This window comes from Vicugna pacos, chromosome 1 (genome assembly GCF_048564905.1).
Source record: "Vicugna pacos chromosome 1, VicPac4, whole genome shotgun sequence".
NCBI lineage: Eukaryota > Metazoa > Chordata > Mammalia > Artiodactyla > Camelidae > Vicugna > Vicugna pacos.
The window spans coordinates 68,845,533-68,862,981 of NC_132987.1; positions in this window are offsets into that span (position 1 = coordinate 68,845,533).

The window sequence follows — 17,449 nt, forward strand, 5'->3', positions numbered from 1 at the left end:
ATATAAATAAATACATATATTTCTTTTCATATTCTTTTTCATTATAGGTTACTACAAGATATTGGATATTGAATATAGTTCCCTGTGCTATATAGTATGACCTTGTTGTTTATTTTATATGTGATAGTACCTGCAAATCTCGAATTCCCAATTTATCCCTTCCCACCGCCTTCCCCCCCAGTAAATTTGTTTCCTATGTCAGTGAGTCTGTTTCTGTTCTGTAAATAAGTTCATTTCTTTTTATTTTTAGATTCCACATATGAGTGATATCATATGGTATTTTTCTTTTTTGGCTTACTTTGCTTAGAATGACGTTTTCTAGGTCCATCCATGTTGCTGCAAATGGTATTATTTTATTGTTTTTAATCGCTGAGTAGTGTTCCATTGTATAAATATACCACAGCTTCTTTATCCAGTCTAGATGTTGAACTTCTTGACTCACCCTCCATGTTACTTAACTTTTCCTTCCACATTTTCCATTTTTGGGGTCCTTTTTCTTCATCTTTTGGACCATCTGTCTTGTTTTATAGAAATGAAACCCTTTCTACTATCACAGAGCAGACTAATTAGATCTTTTTAAAGTTGTCATGTGCTCCCTGGAATACCTATTTCTTATTGAGTCAGTTATGTGATTTAGTCACTGTGCTGGAGCTGCATTCTCTCTAGGTTTCACTCAGATGTCTAGTGAGTCCTAGTTACTGGTTAAGACACATGGTGAAGGGCTAGATTAATCAGATGAATTAGTGTATATTCCTGATGTGGCTTTCTCTGTGGTTGTGCTAGTGTCTGTCAACAGGACCTTCTCTTGTGGAAGGGGAGTGTGTGAGTGGGTGGATCAGGTGCTGGGCACCTTGGGGTGAAGCAGGCACCTCATCTGCCAGTGCCACAGCAGCTGAAGTCAGAAGGGAAGGCATTTGGAGCTTAAGATTTGCAAATGATAACCACTATGTATAAAAATAGATTAAAAAAACAAATTTCTTCTGCATAGCACAGGAAACTATATTCAATATCTTGTAATAACCTTTAATGAAAAAGAATATGAAAGCAAATACACATATGTATATGCATGACTGGGACATTATGCTGTACACCAGAAATTGACACATTGTAACTGACTATACTTCAAAAAAAAGAAGGGAGGGCATTCTGAAGGAGTGCTCTTTCTTCCTCCCCTCCTCCTTTTCTTATTCCTCCTCCTCCTCCTTATTTCCTTCAGGGGCTGATGCTGAGTACTGAAATGTATGAAACTTTGTGTTCCTTCTCTCTGCCCAAACACTCACACGTCAACCTTTATGCAGATAATTGCTTTTTTTTTTTTTTTTTGTGAGAATTGTTGTAAAGCTTCATCCCAGCAGGCAAAGGTTCTGCCCTTTGTGTTCTGTATACCTGGGAGCAGAGCCAGCACTTTGCTGGCTCAGTTGATCTAAAAAGTGTTCTTTAGTTAACTCACCTGATTGCTTCAGAGCCCTCCCTGCTCCCTGTTGTTTGTTGGCACCAAGTTGCTAGGCTTGTCTCTAGCTTTTCCTGGGAACAGCATCTCTTACCTCTAGTGTTTGAGTGGTGATATCTCTCCCATCCCATCTTTTGTCTTCCAGGATATCCTCAAACTTTTCCTTTTTGGGGGGTGTGATTAGGTTTATTATTATTATTTTATAACGGAGGTACTCAACCACTGAGCTACACCTTTCCCCTCCTCAAACTTTCTGATGTCCTCATGGCTCTCTTTCTTACATGCTATCACTGTTAGTGATTTCATTCTTTACACAGTGTCATTTAGTATTTTTACTAAGAACTTGGGTTGGAAGAGAGGTAAATGGGTATGTTCATGAAACAGTCTTAACTGGAGGCTTTCTTTTCAACATATTGTACTAATAGGGAAATCAGGATGGAAGGGCTTGTGCTAATGACTGCCCCTCACTTGACTACACTGATGGAAAACAGGGCTCCTCCGACTCATAAGCTTTAAGAGAGGCATCACCTGGTTGACATACTTGAATTGTGGTCAAGTCATCATGAGAAAAAGGGAGGCTTCACTGTTAGCAGCCCTGCAAACCCAAGTATCTATAAAAGGATAGCAGATGTCACTGTCCCCCACCATCAACAGCTCCCCCACCTTGCTGGCAAGTGTATCTACCATCTCTTCTAGCACTGTGACTGCTGCTGCCCAGGGAGTATTAGGAGACATGGAGGCCTAAAGACCTTCATGCCCCGCGGTGGCGATGGCTCCTAAATTGGAGGAGACCAGGCATTCTTGATCGGGTCTTTTGAAAGTGTCCTTCTTCCTCATTGCTTAGAGTAACACATGTCTCTCCACCTTAAGTATTCAGCTAGTGGGTGATGGTGATCAGGGATGTTCTTAAGGTTCAGGGAGATTTCAACACAGCAAATACTATTTCCAGTCTTTCAGAAAACCTTTTGATTACCAACTTGTGCTTGGAGCCATCCCTGAAAAAAAATCCAATTTGGTATATTTTATGGATTTTATTACAGTGCTATTTATTCTCCATCACAGATAGCTAAAGCTGGTGTTAAATAATGCAGGCTTTGTAGCTCTGAACCTCCAATACAGATGGGGTTTGTGTACTCTGCTTTCAGAGAATTTTGGAGTAGGGGAGGGGAGGGCAGCTGTAGGTGCCGACTCACAGCCTCTGCTGTGCTGCAAGGGCCATGACCTCCAGGGAGGCTAGAAAGAGCTGGCCTGGGAGTCTGACACCTGGGGCTTCTGACTCAGCTCTGAGGCTATAATTGGCCTGTGTCTCCCTGGACAAGAGGCTGACCCCTCCGGACCTCCGTTTCCTCCTTCATAACGTGTTTACTACCACCTCCTCAGGGAACTTCATGCTAGATGTTCTCTAAGGTTTGTGTTGAATATTCTGTCTCTTCTAATAAGATTACCTTTAACAATACAACAAGCATTTCTGTAAGCCAAAGGAACACATGGAAATAGAATGCAGCGTTAGTCTATTTAGGAGACAGTATTTCCCATGTCAAAGGCTTATTCAGCCTGATATGGAGGGAAATGTCTTATCAGTGGTAAATTATTTAAACGAGGTATTGTCATTACAACCGAAGACCCCACTGATGGGGAACTATTGTAAGAATCTTCCTCCCATGTGCAGGAAGGGGGCTGTCAGGAGAAAGAGGGGAGCCCAGTGGTCTGTTATGAACTGCTGGCAGAGAACCTTGGGAGTCAGGGTAAAGAATTCAAACCAGAGGTCAAGAATTCAAACCATCTTTCAAAACCTGACCCTGCCTACAGCAGCTTCTGGCTTGACACGGTGATCTGGGGCCACCCACCTGCGGATGAATCACCTGGGTGCTGGCTTAAATGCAGCAACCTCAAACCCCAGCCCAAACCTACCATACCAGCATCACTTGGGGATGGTGCTGTTTTAAAAACAAATTTTCCAAATGGTTCATATGCACATTAAAGTTTGAAAACAACTCTTTGGATAGGGCTAGTTCCATCAGAGAGTTCCATCCAGTGCTAGCAGCAAATCCAACAAGCTAACGCTACCCTGGGCATGTTTTGGTGGTTAACTAACTGCCCTTACCCGCCTTGAACAACACATATCTTCACGTCTTTCCTGTCTATCCTCTAGAGTTAACTGGAGATTGTTCTACATCCTACTGTGTAGGAAATTAACCACGAAAGTGTTTTAGATATTATATAATAAGATGTACCCAATACAGGGTCACTTCCACATAAGCCAAGACATGTGCCCCTTACCTACCCTAAATAGATCCATTTGGCCTACTTTGTAAGGTCTCACTGGCACACAAAATGTTCTTGATATAGATGGTCCTCTGTCTATCCTCAAAGGCTGCCCAGAAGGGCAAATCTTCCCTCTTCCACAGGGCACTCTTTAATGTCTACAAATATATGGCATATCTCTCTCAAAGCTTTTGTTCTTCAATCTAAATAATCCATGCCCCTAAAATGTTTCCTTTTATTAAATTCTCTTAAAATCATGTTTGTATGTGGTCTTACATAACATATATTTTTAGTTCATGTGAACAGAATTGTGTAATATCTCATTCTGTTCCTTTTTTTTTTTCTCATCAAACATGAGGCTTTAAGAGCTGTGTGTGTGTGTGTGTGTGTTGCTATGTGCACCTCTTGGTTTTTTCTCTGATACCATAGTTTCTCCACACCCTCTCTCCACCTCTCTTGCACCCCTGCCTGATAGCCACGTACTTTTCTTTTTTACGTGCACTCCTCTGCATCCATGTACCCTTTAAACTGAAGCACCCAGAATTGAACATCCTCTTACCCATAATAAACACCAAGGATACTGGTGATACATTTTAGGGTCTTGGGTCCCTGATTCCCCAGCTCTCCTGACAAGAGTTCCAGAATAATACGTAGTGAATGTCATTATTCCTGAAGATAAAAATATTGATTTAGAAACAGAGGTAAATATTTAGCACAGAGTTCTTGCTTCTGGCTGCTAATGATTTTTTGATAACTTTAGAGTTTTGTTAACAAAATATACACCAGTGATTCTGAGTACTAATTGCATTCTTTCACATAGAGAGCTGGTTGATTAGCTTGGCTCTAGAAATAAAATTAGTTTCCTGAAATCTCACATTTTTGTTTGCTTGCTCATTCGTCGTTTCTTTCTAACCTGTGTGCCCAGCAGCCCAGGGAAAGCCCTGTGAACAGGAGCACATTCAAGTGTGAAGCCGGCTGCCCAGGCCCAGGGAACATCAGGATTACCGGGAAATATTTTAACAGTGGTTCTCAGCCGGTTTTAAATTTCAGCAACTGAGTTCCACCCCAAGATTCCGATTTAGCTGGCCTCGGGTGTAGCCTGAATTTGGGAATTTTTTAAAAGGTTCCAGGTAGTGCTACTGCATAGCCAAATTTCAGAACCATGGTTCTAAGCATACAGATTTTCAAGCTTAAACCAATAGATTTTGATTTGGTGCGTCTGGGGTGGGGCCCAGGGATCTGCATTTAAAAAAATCCCCCAGTTATTGCTGATGCTCGCTCTTATTTGGAAACTATGCGTGTAAATGAAAAGAGATGAGATTTGGAACAAGACCAATTTGCTGCTAATTTCTGCTTTGTCACTTATTAGCTGGCAACTTCTTACCTTGGGCAAGTCCATTCACCTTTTTAGGTGGTTTCTACATCTGTCAGGGGGGATAATATACGCACTGATGTCACAGCCCCACAGTGGAGGGTAGAGGTTCCTCACCTCCGCTGGACACCTGTGAGGCCCTGAGAAGATCCTCTAATCCTGGGCTTTGCAAATTCTAATGCGCACATTGCCTGCAGAACACCTGGGGGTTGTGTTCAAATGCAGATCTGAGGAGGGGCATGGGACTCTGCTTTTCTAACCAACTCCCAGGTCAGACTGCTGCCGTCCAGAGGCTGGGCACTGCTAGGCTGCAAGTGCAGTGAAAACGTGAGGCCCTTTGTTGAACCAGCAGGAAGACAGTGTTGTTAAAGGTAGTAATATCTAGAACTTTTTTCTTCTTCCACGGTCTCACTTTTAGCTTGTCACGTTGTGTTTTGTTATTTACTGTGGTACTAAGCAAAGGAAAACTGAAGTTTTCAAATATTAGCACAGGTTCATCATTTATCTTTAAATCGTTCAATGCCACTTTTAAATGCAAACATAAGAGCTTTTAACCCCTGTGTGGAATCACCAAAATGCCACAGTTCAGCTCTGTCGCTCACGCGTCTGCGTGTACTTTGTTCTTACCAGACTAGGGTATCACTGCGCAGACCTAACTCAGCCGTTGTTGTCTCAGCTCTTGATGCGCTCATAGCTCACAGCACACTCTGCCTCCCTTTCTTGTGAGGACGGAAGGGCTGGAAGAACGAGGAACTGTAAAAAAACTCTTTTCCTTGGGTGTCATCATTTTCAGCATAAGTGATGAGTAAGGGATGTGATGTGAGTAAGAAAAGGTATGAAAGGGCTCACTGCTTGTTTGTGCTTTGTAGATTGCCATTTCCTTCTTGTGTTCAAAGTAGATTCTGGTGGACAGGGAAGCGTGGTTTCTCAGGGCTGCCGGCACCCTGGCTTGCTCAGTCATGGACTTAACACACTTCCTTGTCCTTGCTTTGAGCCCTGTTGAATTCCCGCACATCGCAGGCCCACTGGAACTCAGTGCTTATGGGCACCACAGACGCCATATTGGAAGGGGCATCGGGCAACCGTAAATGCGCCTGTTGCCCGGGTCTTCTCTGCTTGTGAGCATGCTCCATGTCCCACTGGACTGCACTTACAGAACACAAGTTGAGAGGCGACATTATTCAGCATTTCAAGACAGCGGGGAGTCCAACCAAGTGTGACTGTCGTGAGCGAAGGGCCCTGTGTGGTGACACAGGTCTTATACTTGTGAAGCCAACCTTGAGTAGCGAGGATCTAGTCTTTGTACTACCACATTCTATACATTCCTCTAACATGAGGATAGGCAAGTAGCATCTCTGTGGCAGACAGAGAGGGCAAATAATAGGGCTCAGCAAGTGTTCAGTTTTTTTACTTTCTTATTTTCCCACTTCTCCCCTCTGGTGAAATAGCAGTTCAGTAGAAAATCTTTGGGATGCTCAGATGAGGCTATCTGTAGGAGATGGTGAAAGGATCCTTCTCTTTGAACATACTGCTGCTCTGATGAAAGAATGGATGACCGACCCTGGGCTGGGATGGGCTGGGCTTGGTCTCCAGCCCTAGGAAGAGTTGTGTGACTCGCCACATGGCCTCAGGCCTAGGAATTGCAGACTCAGGGCGCCAGGGAAGGGAGAGAAGACCAGTTTCCCAATCCCTGAGTGGGAGGATGACAGCACTTGCCTGAATTTGTCCCTTGTCTCCCTGCTGCTTTTGTTCTCTGAGCTAATTCCTGTTTGAAGAGCTGATATTTAATTCAACAGCCCCCCATGGAGCCTTGTGCCTGTGATAGAAGATTCTAAAAATCTCTCAGTCAACAAAATGATAACAGCTGGTCTTTGAAACTCTGGGAGCTCTAGATTGGGGAGGTGCTGGGGGAGGGAGAACTAAGGGAACCAGAGACCTGGGCTGGGGAATGCACTATTTGTTAAGGATAATGAGGCAAAAAATGCGACAGAGGTTTTTATTACAAATAATAGACAGAAGTCTTCAAACAACAGCAGAGAGTCATTAAAAAAAGAAACAGAGTTAAATAATTGTCTAATTAGCAGGCACCAAGAAGGCAAAATTTATTCCAGTAGAACTTCTTAAGGGACAGTCAGTAAATTCACAGCTGGGTGTTCATTTTGTCAGGAATATGGAGAATGTGGATTTTCCTGGTTCCAAGTTGTTCTTTGGTCCCTTTGCTGAGCTTCCTTTCTTTCCAAGGTAAGTCTTGCCCCAGAGAACTGCTAGACTCCGTTGCTTTATTCAACTGTGTCATTAAGCTCTGGCCCAAGAGTTGAGCCTTCAAGAAGTCAGGAATTGCACTATTAACCATGCTATGAGATAATGTTCATACAGTGACGTATGTGATTTCATTAAATTCTTACAGCCATTCAGCAAGGGAAGTGAACCTCATGTAAGTGAATGTTTCTGCATAGAGACAGTGTATTACCTAGCTTGGATGACTATGACAAACCACTGTAGACTGAATGGGTTAAAGAACAGAAAATTTATTTGCTCATATTTCTGGAAGCTGGAAGTTGGATCAGAGTGCCAGCATGACTAGGTTAGATCTCTCTTTCTGGCTTGCAGAGAGCCACCTTCTCTCTGTGCTCACATGGCCTTTGCTCGGTGCACATGGAGTGCATGGCAAAGTGGTTTAGAATGAGAGAGGAGAGAGAGAGAAGGAGAAGGGGTCAGAGAGAGAGAGAGGGACACAAAGAGAGGGAAGAGGAAGAGAAAATTAGGTCTTTCTTTTTCTCTTAATAAGGCCGCCAATATTATTTGGTTAGGGCCCCACCCATTTCACCTCATTTAATCTTAATTACCTCCTAAAGCTTTATCTCCAAATATAGTCGCATTCGGGGGTGTTGGGGGATGTGTGTGTGTGTGGTTAGGGCTTCAACATAAGGATTTGGAAGGGACACATTTCAGATGGCAGCCATCTGGTGAGAACACAAACCATCTGCAGCCACCCATCTCATTCTCTGCATTAAAATGACCTTATTTCAGGATATTCTTGCCCAGGAATCTGATGGTGCAAATAATTATGATTTGAATAAGGACATTGCTAAAAATCCATTTATGTGTAAAAAGAGATGATTCAATGATCTCTCATAAGAGTAAACAACCCCCTTTCAGGACAATACATCGCTTTATTAGACTCATCAAACCGCTGCTTATGCTTTAAGACTCTTGGAACTGCTTCTTGCTGTGTCAACCAATCCTAAACTACTACGTCAGGGAGTTGGTTCACTTTAAATCAGTCCTCTGAATTGAAATACTTGCCTTGAGTCAGACCCCCAAACCTCACAACTATCCCTCCTAGAAAATAAGAGTCTTGTTAAGAGAGTATTCTTCCTTACTGCAGCAAGTAATGAACTTCAGCTTTGCTTTATCACCAAGTTGATTAGGTGCTTTTATTGGGCACTCATCAGTCATCATCGGTTTGAACCATCACTTTGAACCTTGACTCCAACACTTTCTAGCTCTATGATCTTGGGTAAGATTTCTTAACCTCTCTATGTCCCATTTTCCTCATCTGTAAAATGAACACCAACCATAGAAGATCATTATAAGGTTTAAATGAGTTAATACAGGTGAAGCTCTTACATAACAGGCACATGTCGGGATCGCAATAAATAGAAGTTTTTATTATTACATTCATATGATTGAAATCTGTCAAATGGGCTAACCAGTGCCCTCACTCATTTTCTTGATGTATACTTCCCTGAAACAAAGCTGCTTAAGAGAAATAAAGTATCACATGCTTTTGATTTCCAATGGAATTATATACCTAATTGCCTCCATTTCTAAAATGCCATTAACTGTAAAATATCAACTTAGGCACAGTGGGGGCAAAAAAAAAATGGAACATGGCTGTACTGAGTGTATACATTGGCTCTACCATGCATACCAATTTCAGAATTGGTAAAATGCAGGAAAAATTGTCTTCAGAAGGATTAAGTGAATTTACATTTTTTTTTCTGGAAGTGCTCAACTTTTGTAGGAAGGATGGGGGCTTCCCTGAGGTGCTTTCAAGCACATCTCTACAGCTGAGTGATTTCTGATTCTCTTTTGGGGGCATGCCAGGCCAGCTTGAGGAGAAAAGCAGTGAGCCTAAAACTGTTTCACATATGCTTGAGTTCCTCATGGATTTGGTGATGGGGCCCTATGTTAGCAGACACTTGGAGTGTGTTTGCTGTGGGCTGGAGCTGGTGTTTGCTTAAGAGAGGCCTGGGCGAGGGACCCTCCGCTCACAGAGCTGGCATTCTGCTTGGCTGTGCTGACGGGAAGGATTGACTCAACCATCATTTCCTGTCCCATAGAGGACTCTGCTCTGTCTCCACTTGGGGGTGGTCTCTTCTTCCCTCGTCTCACCTCACAGCATATTCACGGCCACTGAAAGTGACTCAGATGGTCAAGGCACATCTTCGTATACAGTGCTTCACAAGGTGATGTCAGGAGACCACGGCCAACATGCAAACTGTTTCCAGTCTCTGTTGAGAAAAATAAAGATATTGAGAGCATTTTGACATTTTATGGCTATTTGATGTTGCCATGAAATCTAAGCAAATGATCAATGACCCTGTCTCATTGAATAGAACCTAGATCAGTACAGCTGGTGTGTTACACCCATGGTAAGTCGCATTTAGTGCAAGATACATACTGATTATGTGCAGTAGGGTTATAGTGGGCTGAACATTAAAATAACAACAACAAAATCTTGTCCAAAAAATGAGAGATTTACTGAGAAATACTGTTTTAAAAACTATCTTTAATCTAGAAGCTATACCTGGCATTTCAGCCACTGCCACTGTGTCATTCAAGATCTTGGAACACTGACCTGGACATCAGGAGTTCCCAGCCCAGCTGGTTCAGAATGATTAAAGTTTACAATTCATTTGACATTGTTCTGAGTACCAAAATATGATGTTGTATTAAAAAACTGTCTAGATGTGGACAGAAAAGGATCATTTATTTCTCCATTTCATGAAAATACAATTTGAAGCAAATTTTGAAGAAAGCTGTAGACCTTAGACATAGACAGGCATAGTCTTTCCAGCTTGAGTATTAATCAGAGCATGACCTTGGACTGGCCTCTCTGCCAGAGTGAGAGGCCTTTCTGGGCTGTCCTTTCTGTACTTAAAGGTACTTTTAGAGGTAACAGAATAAACATTTCCCTGCAGAGCCTTTATTCTAGCAGTTTTGTTTGTTTGTTTCTTTTTCTTTTAATTAAAGCAAGGGGATAAGACGTTCTGTTAAGTCTTTTTTTTTTTAGGCGAATTTTTCTTTACTTGGCCCTGTTTCCATTAGAGAAAGACAACCCATAAAAGAATGTCCTGTTGTTTAAAACAAGACTTGACTTGACGGAGACCAAGCATCCATATCAGAGATCTTTCCCTTATTTCTCTCCAGTGATCTGTTAGCATTCTTTTAAGTTTCTAACTATAGCTGACAGAATTATTTCTTACATAAAATCTATATCTTTTCCTGATGGAATAACTTGAATACATTTTGAGCAGACTCAAATCATCTTTAAAAATTGTTTTACAGGGTAATTTCCTTATCCCTCCTTTGCAGTATCTGTTTTTCCTTTCATCCCTCTCTTTTATCACACTGACCTTGGGAGTTTCTGCTGATCCTTCAGGACTCTTCTAAGGTTGTCCAGTGTAATGGTTACGAGCTCAGATTTACCACGTTCCCACAGTTACTAGCTAAATGGCTTGTGTCAGTTACTTAGCTTCCCAGTCTCTATTTACTTATCTGTAAATAGGAAAATAGTAGCACTGAATAGTAGTTCTTCCAAAATAATAGATATTAAGAGCCCAATAAACATTAGCTGTCTTGCTTTTGGGAAACATTTCTTACAGGTGGATTTTCTATGGCTTCTTCCCCTCTGCGACTGAGCTCATTGACCTTCCTTAGGCTACCACATTGCCCCATGTTTCCTTTTCATGTTCTGCCATGTCTGTCTCTGCTACTAGACTTTGGGTTTACTCCAGGCAGTTTTGTCTTTCCATCTTTGACTCCATGCTGTCTCGTCACATGCTCAATGATTTGCTGAGCTGAGTTCAAATGAACTTTTCTCTTCTCCCGTCTTCCTGACGTGTTAGCATTTCCTAGCGCACGGTCAATGGGAATGCTTATTTAAATAGATTCCTTAGTCTTAATAGAGTCAAAATTTAGGAGAATTACTGAGAATCCTCATCTTTAAGAAGCTAGTGGACTTGCTGCCAAGCTTTTCAGGGATTCTGAAGCTCAGTAAACCGCTGACCTACCTTTCCTCAGCATGTCCATGTGTAAGTGAACACTGAAGTCTGGAACTAATGAGACTAAGACACTTTTGTGTCTTGGATCTATGTTGCAGACTGTGCCTATAGACTCTCCAGTCATATGTTTCCTATCAGTCATCTCTAGTTTTCATGGTTTCTGCCCAATTTCAAGCCTTATCATCTCTTGGCCACAACTTTCGGTAGTATATATGGTGCACAGACACTTAGGGTGGTCCCCAGGATCCCTGCTTCTTAATATCTGTCTTGTTTGTGGATGGGTCTCGCCACTGGCTTTAGCCAACAGAATACAGCAAAGGTGGTGGAATGCAGGTCATTGCATTACACACAAGGCTCTTGCCTCTGCTGGCTTTGAGGAGACAAAGGGCCGAGTTGGGAAACCCCATGAGTCAAAGAACTCTGGGCAGCCTCAGGAGCTGAGAATGGCCTCCAGGACATAGCCATCAAGAAACTGAAGCCCACCGTTCTACAATCACATAGAATTTAATTCTGCCAACAACCTGAGCCTGGAAGCAGATTCTTCACCCATATTCCTCAGATAATAACATCAGTTAATACCACATCCCTGCTGATACCATAATTACAGATTAGTCAGCAACTACAGTAAGTCCTAAGTAGACTTATCTGAGCCTGGACTCCTGACCCCCAGAACCCAAGGTAACAAACATGTGTCAATGTGAGATGTTAGATTGTGGTCATTTTTTCTACAGCAGTAGAAAACTAATACACTTTCTAACTGGTGATCTTGATTTCTTTTTCTCTTGTTTCACTTGCTTTTCCCATCCATTCCAAATCATTTCAAGTGCCTTAGAGTTTCCTTCCTACCACGTAAAGAGACTCTGAATAGCCAACATCATATTATTTCCTATCCCACAACCTTTCGTTAGCCCCTCACTCCCTACAGAAGAAATTCTAAACTCTTCAGGGACTGGACTCCACATGCCTTGCTCTCATCTCAAATGGCCTTCCTTATTTTGTTTCCTACCAAATACCTCCCTGCCCTGTGTCACAGATAATTTTCATGTGCCTTACACTTTCACTGTCAAGGCCTTTGCTCCTGCTCGTACCCCACCCTGGAGTCCCTCTTCCCTTATTCTTGCTTTTCGGGGCTTTCCTTACTCTTGCCCATCTTAAGTCCTTCTCTCTTGCTTCCATGCAGGATGAATTGCCCTCTGTGCGGCCTCTGTTGACACTCATTGTACCTCAGACCAGAACTTGTTTCTTCCTTTTACATGATCTAGTTAGTCATTCACGAGACTATCCCCATGACATTCTAACCTCTTGAAGAGCAGGGGCAGTGCAGCCTTTATCACTTCTCCGACCTCAGCATGGACTTCCTGTGTGCTCCTTAGCTAAAATGTACTGAATTTACTAATCCAAGTTTTATAAACATTTTCAAATATTTTTAAAAGATCAAAAATTTCCTAAAACTATGTAAGGGAGTAAAGAGATATCAGGACCAGATCCCAAAAAAGTACAATCATGAACCTAACACTAGAAGAAACAATTGATCCTGATTTTTAAAAGCTTAAATTGTTGATTTACTGGGAAGGAAACAGGATTCCCCCAGACACTACCACAGTAAACAAATTCTCCACCTAAATACATTCTCTGAGCCTTTTGCATTCCGAGTCAAGAGCGGTGCTAGACTCCTGCGGTTGAGCTTCCTTTCTCTCCTGTGGGAGAATAAAGCATTTAGAGGATGTTAGGGAGGTGGTCACAGAAGCTAGTGATAAAATAGACAAGATATCAACCTAGGCCCTCATCTGTGTCACTAGGGTGTGTGGTGGTTAGTTTTACGTGTACATGTGACTGGGCCATGAGGTGCTCAGATACTGGTTAAACATGACTCTGGGTTTGCCTGAGGGTGTTTCTGGAGGGCCTTAACATTTCAGTTGGTAGACTGATTAAGGCAGATTGTCCTTCCCCAGGTGGTCTCATCCAGTCTGGAAGGTCTGAGTAGAACAAAGGCAGAATAAGGAAGAATTTATCCTTTCTGTCTAACTGTCTCCAGCCTGGGACATTGGTCATCTTCTGCCGTCAGGTTCCGATTCAGGCTGGAACTGTACCATCGACTCTCTTGGGCTCCAGCTTACTGACTTCTCAGCTTCCATAATTGTATGAGCCAATTCTTTATAATAAATCTCTTCTCTTGGAGTAGTAAACTGTATATACTAGTCTGTGTGTCAGCATGCGTATAACTGTATCTGTAACCTGCTGGTTCTGTTTCTCTGGAGAACCCTGTAGTCAGGGAGCATGTTTTAGAGGTTACAGAAACTGTTATTTTGAGTAATCAATTCAGTTCATCAGCTCTTTATGAAACATCTGTTAGATTCAAAGCAATGCAATATACTAAATGCTATGAGGACCATAAAAATAAAGACGTTTCTAGCCTTACAGTAAGTTTTTAAACTTGGTCTTATACTAGCATAAGGCAGGGGGTTTAATAGCCACGAGAGAGGTGCAGTTCAGATGCTTTGCGGTTTCAGTGGAGGGAACGTCACTTTGGCCAGGCAGTTAGGGGATCGCTTTATAAAAGAGGCGGCATTAAGTCAGGCTCAGTTCTCTATTTAATGTCACTCAATTTTCCTAGGACATGTTAAAATCATGATGGCACTATTCTTAATGAAGATTTAATCCTCATTCAATCAAATAACAGCATCAGAATAAATAGGGCAAAGACTATCAAGGAGAAATAGACTGAAACACATTAGTACAAGTAGACTTTAATAACTTTTCCTCAGTTCATTGACAAATTAAGTAGACAAATGAGTAAGTAAAGATGTAGAAGACCTAGAAAACATAATTAATAAGATAGACCTGACTGATATAACAGCATCAAGTTGTAGTGTACCATACTCCGAAAACAGAGGAAGCACTTTCTTAACACATACTGTGGAACATTTATAACAGTGGAACTACATTGTCCCTAGAGAAGGATTCCAAAAACTTTTAAAACCACAGACAACATTCACAAAACCCAATACAATAACATTAAAGATTGATTACCAAAATAGAAAACAATATTTCTACCATCTGTACACTAAAACCTCTTTCTTAACCTGTTCTGAGGTTAAAAGTGAAATCAAAACTGGAATCAGAGAATACCTAGAAAATTTAAAATATCCATATCTGAATTATGAGGGATATAACAAACTAAGGTCACCAAAAGGGTGTGGTCTTAAATATTCATATTAATAAAGAAGCAAGAACTAAAAGAAATGCATTAGCCATCTGTGAAAGAAGAAAAATAAGAAAATTGCTAAAAACTGCTGGCATGGAGGGCTTGGGTCTGAAAGGAGTTAAATAAATTCAGAAATTAATGAAGTACAAAACAGAAAAATGATGGGATTAATAAATGTAAGAACTATATTATAAATATATTAAAATAAACAATTATTTAATAAAGATAATACAACAAAGAAAATGCCACATGTCAGCATTTCTTTACCTAAGTGCAAAATCAAGTCCTGCAAAGAGTGAGGCTGCTGGGTCAATTTCTAGGATCTGTTTGTTGAGATGACCCTTAATACGGTGCCTTGTTTTGCCATGTGGCTCCTGGCAGCATCTTTCTGGTGTGTACTGTTAGGTATAGGTGTGTACCGTCTGCCTCTTTCCCCTTGTGAAAGAAGGCACTGGCCACCCATGCATCTCAGGGATTTGACGTTGGGTCTTAGTCTCTGGAGGTATCACGAGCCATCTCTACTTTCCTCTTGCCTTTCTGTTTCCCTGGTACTTGATGTCAGAAGGCCCTGGACTAGGGGTCATACTACCTGAGGACTAGTCTGCTACTGTACATTTCTGCTACTAACTTGGGTATTCTTAGGTCAGAGTTTCAAACAATTGGAACTTCAGTTTCCATTCTGCAAAACGAGGGAGATTGTATTTAATAATTTCTGACATCTCTTCCGGAGATGTTTTCGGATTCAGTACTTTTTGTTCTCCAGTGTCTTGTTCCCCGTGGCTTCAGTGGTTATCAGTTACTCGGTTGCCCTGCATTCTACTCTCCACCCTAGGGTAGGGTCAGGGAATCAGCCAGAGGACACAGTGACCTCAGATTTCTTTGGAGACTTTTCTCAAATTAGTTCTTAAAGTCTCACCGATGTATTTTTTTCCTTGAACATTTGTGTGAAAATATTCTTTCTTTGGTTTGTTGTGCTGATTGACATTGAGTTCGATAGGAGCTGAGCCAAACACTCAGTGCTACTTTTACAAACTATGAAATGTGTTATCATTTTCCTTTGTCGAATCCTGCTTCATTCTGCCCATTTTCATCTGAGTCCAGAGCTACCGGGACTGATCAGAATGACCATCCATTCCAGATTGTGTTTTTGCCATATTGAAAGGAAGGTCTTAAAAATACTATATATTTGGGGCTTTCTCAGAGTTAGTTCACAGACAGTAGATCTACTACCAAAATTAAAAAAAAAAAAAACCCTTCTTTCCCATACCCGTGGAAAGTTTGAATAATTTGAGGAGGAGGCAAATTCTGCAGGTGTTGACCTACGAGGAAGTTCTTCATGAGAACAGAATATGCAGCAGCCAGCACGTGACAGCTCCTTCTCCCAGATCAGGTCTGCTCACTTGGATACATCCATGCTAAACAACCTGCATCCATGTCCTGTTACTATTACTGATACTAACTGCTTTGTACTGAACACGGGTCAGAACCAGGATTGAATACCAGCTCCCATCTGCAAGGCATCACCTTTCATGAGCGCTTAATGAGTCTTCATAAAAAAAAACAAAACAAAACAGAGTAAAGAAAGGGAACTCAGTTTGCATTTGGAGTGTGAGATAGTGAATAGAGGACAGAAGAGAATTCACTTACATAAAAAGAAATTATAAAATTCATTCGGACTTACACAGTGAAACATTTCTTTGCTGTTCTTTCTGACTAGAGAGTTGGGCAGTGAGGGAAGAGCCAACCGACTTTGGGGTGAGGATGTTGCTTACTCAGTGGTGGGACTGCCTTTTCCATTTTCTTTTACTCCCTAAATAAGTGCAGAAACATAGCTGCTTAGTGTGAGTGGGGAGGGGATGGGAGACTTTTCCAGATCAGTAATGTCTATGAGATTATAGGTATTGATTTTCCTCCTGAGTGACACAATTTAAGTGACTCTTGACAGGAGTTTTCTTGATGACAATCGACTTCTGATTGCCTGGACATCTCACAGCCACTCCCAGGAGAGATAGGGAGCACTGAGAGTGCCCCCATGCAAGGGGGAGTTCAGTTTTCTGCAGCCTCTTTTCAGCTTCCCTCAACTAGGATGCCCCTGAACTGTCCCCTTGAGCAGCCAGAGGGCAGTAAGAGTATGACAAAGGAGAGCACCTGTCTATTGTGGACTCTTGCTCTGATCACCCTGGCAATTCTGATAATTCCTGACATGTCTATATCGGTTTATCATCGTCATCATCACCATTATTATATTTTAGGGTGGACTGGCACAGTCCCAAAGATATACAGATGGAAAGTGAAAATATTTTCAATCCTCTGAAGAGTTTGCCGGAAGGTCACGAAACACAAGAATGACTGATGAATCGTGTTTCATTCTGCCCATTTTCATCCAAATTCAGAGCTACCATGTTTAATAAATAAACCTGAGAATGAGTGGTTCAGAAGTCCGGTGTTAGGTGAAGTGGAGTTCATAAACAGATTTCTGGGATCTTGGCTAACTGGGGAGGAGGGGACGCTGCTCAGAAGACTGATGTCTCTAACACTCCCTGGTTAAAATAAAAAAGCATACATTGAACCATCAGGAATATTAGAGACCCTCTTTACTTCTTGGGAAAAGATAATGAAACAGTTACTTATAATGTCTGCTCTACTTCCAAAGAGGATCTGAGGCAGCCTAAATTGAAATGCACATAATGGGAGAACTAAATTGTAGAGAAACTAAGGGAGCTCTGAAATGTAGTTGGAGAACAGAAGGGACTATACTAGAATACAGTTAACGCATTTGATCACAAACTTGGTTCTGATGGAGAGTCAATAATAGTAGTAGTAATGAGGATGATGATAAATAGTTAGCATTATTTTGTTCCAGATAG